Raw genomic sequence first — 5,344 nt, 5'->3', positions numbered from 1 at the left:
ACTTGTTTTTGTTTTGTCTAAAATCAGTGTATGGAAGTCATAACTTGGGGCACAAAGCTGTCCTATATTCCCTCTCCACATTGAGGGAGGGGGTGAATTTCATGAGCTTATGCTGTACAGTTCTCTGTGGAGCACAAGGTGGTATCATTTTGAGTTTCCCTCCAGGTGGGGGTGCGTGCCTTAGAAAATGAGAGGTGCCTTACCTGTGCCTTCCCATGCAGGGACCAGGTAAAGAACCTGTGTGTATGTACCTGCAGCTGGGTGTGTCCCCTACCTGTGTGTGCTCTGGTGGAAGTGCAGGGTGAAGCCCGGAGGGCTTGGCAGCTTGTCATAGCAGTACAGAGTGAGTGGAAACCCAGGCTGGTGGCTCAGGGGTCTCGGTGATACCCCAGTTCCAGGTGGCACTCCAGGGGGGAACCCGTCACAGTAACTGAAATTAATATTTTTGAAAATGTAGAAAACATCCAAAAATATTTAAATCCATGGTATTCTGTTCTTAACAGTGTGATTAATCATGATTCATTTTTGTAATGGCTTCACTGCCCTACTCACTGCACATCAGAGAATCCACACGGGAGAAATATCCTATAAATGCTGTGAGTGTGGGAAAACCTTCAATCGTAGCCCTCAACTTGCTCGACAGAAGAGACTTGACACGGGAAAGAGACCTTTTTAACACTGTGAGTGTGGGAAAAGTTTCACTCAGAGCTCAGCCCTTATCAGAGAATCTGCAAGGGAGCTGAACACCATAAAAACCTCTAGGGCTATCCAGACATTTTTTTCTTTTAACACTTTTGCTATTCCCATGTAGTAACCTTCAAAGCTGTTTGAACCATTTGCATCAGTGTTATCCCTCAGCTTGTCCAGGCCCTGGACAAGCCCAGGAGTTGCCCATTTTTCCCTTTGACAGCTCACCCTTTTTTGGGGTGGACCCGATTGTCCTTTCTATCCACTCCATTATCTCATGAGTAATGGGAGTTTGTCTCTCCTTCCACAAAACAAGGAGCATCACATTTATACCGTTCCTCTTATTCTACAGTTATTTTTAGAATCCCCGATGATACAAACTGTATCATTCCCAGTTCTCACATTGCTCTGGAGCGTGCTCAATGGCATTTTTGGACCTTTTCTTAAATTTATGATATATTTAAATATAATGACGAGCAGGGGCAGGAAAAAAATGTCATTTCTGCCTCTGTGACACTGGAAGGAGATGGGGTGACTCCAAGAGATTCCCTCCTTCCCCATCACTCCAGAACGGTTACCTCCTGTCTGAGGCATGCAGAGTTTATCTTCATCACATTCTAAACCTCCCACCGCTCAAAGTGTCCTGTGATGCAGTGTTTTCAGCTGTCTGTGCTTGGAGATGATGTTTTGACTTCTTTAATCCTAAATCAGAGTCGCTATGGCTGGAGATGAAAGTGTCAAAGACCTGGAAGGGGACTTCAAATGGATCCCAAAGACAGTGGGATCATTTGGGGTTTAAATTCCAGTTTCCATCTATTGGCAACACCACTTGTGGGAAGGTTGGCTGTCTTTTCCTCTCATTATGAGGATGCTAAAACTTTTGTATATGACATACCTCAATAATGAGACAGTGCTGAGTGAAGCAGGTTTGAATGGACCAGAGGAGAATGTGATGGGAGAACCTCCTGTCCTAATTCTGAGTCATCAGATGTAACCTCCTCTGAAATTTCACTTGATACTTTCAATTTCATGTTTCAGAGTAGTAGCCGTATTAGTCTGTATCTGCAAAAAGAACAGGAGTACTTGTGGCACCTTAGAGACTAACAAATTTATTTGAGCATAAGCTTTCGTGGGCTACAGCCCACTTCGTCGGATGCATGCATTTTCATGTTGTCTACCTCTCTGTGATGTGGGTTTCTATCTTTCCCGAAGGCTGTTTGGTCACACAACTGGAGATTTGTTTAGTTTGACAGGCTGGAGCTCAGATTTATTGGAGACTTTGAGACAAATGACCATTTGTTAAAGTCATTACCTCTCACTTTAGCTTTGCTTTTTTCCCCACCTCTCCATGATGACACGGAGAAAGTTCAAGTGCAGTTCTGTCAACAGGAGAGAACTCTTCCATTTACTGGACATCCTAACAAAGAAACAGCCGTGATTTAAAATCTCCACTCGGAAATGGTGAACAGCAGCAGACCCCAAACTGTGCAATAAACTGAAGCAAGTGCAGATGATCACAGTGGAGTTCAATTGTTTAAGTCCATGGTTCTCAAACTTCATTGCACCGTGACCCCCTTCTGACAACAAAAATTTCTACCTGACCCCTATCCCCTCTGCGGAAGCCAAAGTGCGTCAGCCCCAGGTGGCAGGGCAGTAGCCTGAGCTCTGCATGGGGAGATGAAGCTGCAGCCCGAGTCCTGCTGACGGCAGGGGGACTGAAGCCCTCAAGCTTTGGCTTCAACCCCAGGCAGGGGGGCTTTTCCTTTAGTCCAGGGTCTAACGCCAACCCTGGCGATCCCCTTAAAACGGTTTGAGAACTGCTTGTTTAAGTCAATGTTGTCTCAGATGAGCTGAGGAGATAATTCCACAGTAATTGACTTGGAACTAGGCAAAATGCCCTTATATTTGGTTCCCAGAGCATCTGTAACCCAGGCCCTACAGAAGATCTCTCGTAGCTAATACTATTTTATGGGAAACGCTGCCCTTTACGATGCAGATGTGGAGGAAATAGAAGTGGGTTTTTTTGTTGTTCTTGAATTTACCCTTTGTAGGTGCTACAAATGTGTATACAATTAAATCGCTGCAGAAAAATAGCTATTTTTTAATAGAAACTCCAATTCCGGTAACTTACAGAGATTCTGGTGCAGGCCTGGATCTAGTTGCTAGCCTAGACCCGGGCCACCAAGTTAAAGAAAAACTGGCCACGTTTCAGGAAGCTGTTCTGCACTAGCACTGCTGAGATTTTGAGGGGTTTGGTAAAGGGTTCTACTTCAGAGAAGCGTAAATGTACCCAAGCCAAGGCCAAGGCTTCGGAAAGAAGGAGAAAAGGTATATGCCGAGTTCTTGGTTTTCACCCAGTAAAGGAAGCTATGGTGACCAATAGCCCAAGGAAAATTGTCGAACACGACTCCCTAGTTCAGTGTCACTGATTACAGTCGCAGAAGATGCCATGGGAACAATCATCCTTCATTCTTTGGATCCAAAGTTTCATGAGGCAAAGAGAGAGACACCTTCAGGGGACATTCCTTCCCCGTGAATCCCAAACTGGCTGCCTGATTGGGTAACAAGGACTACCATGCTGTGGTAATGATGGTAACCAATCAGGGAATAAACATGTCGGGCTCCAACTGCAGATGGCAGGACACACAAATGTTTAGAGTTCTGATTCTGTGGTTTTGCATCTTGGGGCTCGTCTACACTTCAAATGGTGCATCGGCACAGCCGCACCGGTGTAACTGAGAGCTCTCCCGGCAGCTTAGCTAATCCACCTCCGCAGGAGGCGGTAGCTTTGTCACTAGCAGAAGCTCTCCCACCGATATGGCAATGTGCACATGGGCGGGGGGGAGCGGGCGTGCAATACTCTGTCCCTCAAAGCACGCTGGAATCCCCCTATTCACCACTGTCATATGATTGACATGTCCTGTACAATGCGTGCCTTGGGAGGTATCGATTTAAAAGTCTTGGTCTGTTAAACCTTAATATCTTCTTCAATTGTAGGTGCGATCATTGTATGTGAAGTGTGGAGCACTGCTGTATGTGTTACTGAAATACATTGTGAGGTTGGGAAACGCCCAGAGCCAGCCTTTCGGTTGCAACAATGGAGAAGCTATCGCTGGCCAGACGCGTTGATGGCCCACTAAGAAGAATCACTCTCCCAGAGGCTCCTTAGAGAGGGCACATACGTAATGGGGACAGCCTAACTGATGTCACAGCAAGGATCTTTCTAGCAGCCGGAAGAAAGTATAAAAGAGGGAAAATAACATAATCACTTGGCTTCTTCCCCCTACTCCGTCTCAATACCTGGAAGATCGTCTGGAGGACAAAGACTTTGAACTAGGGAGATTGGCCCCAGACTGGAAGGGAGTTCAGTCTGAGTATTGAGACCTGTGAGCTGCCTGTAACGTCTATTAGGGTGAGACACTGTTTCATTCAAATCTTGCTTAGTCTGTTAAAGTTAGAATTTAGAATGTTTCTATTTTTATTATTACGTAACTAATTTTGGTCTCTATGTCTGCTACTTATAGTCACTTAAATCTGTCTGTAGTTAATAAATCTCTTTTATATTTTACCTAAACCAGTGTGGTTTTGGTTGAAGTGCTTTTGGGGAATCTCTGCTCAGGTTACACAGGCTGGTGCATGTCCACTTTCCTTAGAAGAAGTGCCAAATTAATTAATGAGCTTGCACTGTTCAAGGGAGTCTTGAGCAGTGTAAGATGGTAAGTTTCTGGGGTGTAAGGCTGGGGGCTGAGGTGATTGGCTGGTGCCTCTCCGTATTTTTCATGTGTGGTTCGGAGAGCATTCATGCAATTTAACTGGGTGCGGGGCTCCACGTGCCAATGGCTGAGTGATCACAGCGCCTGGCAAGGTTTGCTGCTTGTCACTGGCATAGTATTGTGTGAGAGAACCCAGGCAGGAGAGTTAAGGAGGCACAGTGGTCCCACAGTGCCAGGTTTTACCCCGGGGATCCCATCACAGGGGGTTAGGTCAGTATAACTACGTTGCTCAGAGGTGTGGATTTTTCAAATTCTGAGCAATGTCGTTATCCGATATAGGACTGTACTGCAGACCAGACCTTCGTTTTTCTGTTGTATTTTATGCATTTGCATCACTTCTCCTCTACCTCCTCTGAAAGATTAAGAAGTGTGAAAATACAAGAGGTGTTTTTTCTCATGATGCAAATATTCTCACACAGGAGACCCCTTCCACCAACACACACGGCAGAAGATCCCAAAATAATACTGTTCTGGAGGTACACGTGATACCATTGTTTAAAAGTTTCCTAGATTAGCATCCTCACACCTTCCTTGGGGACCCAGTGGTAAGAGACATAGGACCAGCCTCGTCTCTGGCATGCCAAATGAATCTGATGGTCCAGGTTCCTCAACACTCAACAGTGATGGTGAACAATAGAGCTGAAGGGTCAAATGTTGAGTGGCTAAGTTACCAGGTAAGAGACTAAGGGCAGGTCTACACTACGGAGTTAAGTCAACCTAAGTTACATTACTCCAGCTATGAGAATAACGTAGCTGGAGTTGACGTAACTGAGGTCAACTTATTGAAGTGACTACACTGCGTTGGGTCAATGGGAGAAAGTCTCCTGTCGACTTACCTTATGCTTCTCTTTCCGGTGCAGTACTGGAGTCGACGGGAGAGCAAT

The 5,344-nt window shown here is 45.6% G+C and overlaps 1 long non-coding RNA gene across 1 annotated transcript in view; it reads left to right on the top strand.

Annotated features, from left to right (window-relative positions):
• The window catches only part of LOC311514149, a 79,163-nt gene extending 74,902 nt beyond the window's left edge, over window positions 1-4,261 (top strand). The window contains exon 2 of the long non-coding RNA XR_014709835.1: window positions 3,685-4,261. This is a non-coding gene — a long non-coding RNA (uncharacterized lncRNA). The remainder of the gene's footprint in view (window positions 1-3,684) is intronic.
• The last annotated feature ends 1,083 nt before the right edge of the window (window positions 4,262-5,344 follow it).

The sequence above is a fragment of the Lepidochelys olivacea genome (genome assembly GCF_965140295.1).
Source record: "Lepidochelys olivacea isolate rLepOli2 genome assembly, chromosome: 28".
Classification (NCBI taxonomy): domain Eukaryota; kingdom Metazoa; phylum Chordata; order Testudines; family Cheloniidae; genus Lepidochelys; species Lepidochelys olivacea.
This window is presented reverse-complemented; position numbering and strand designations above follow the sequence as displayed.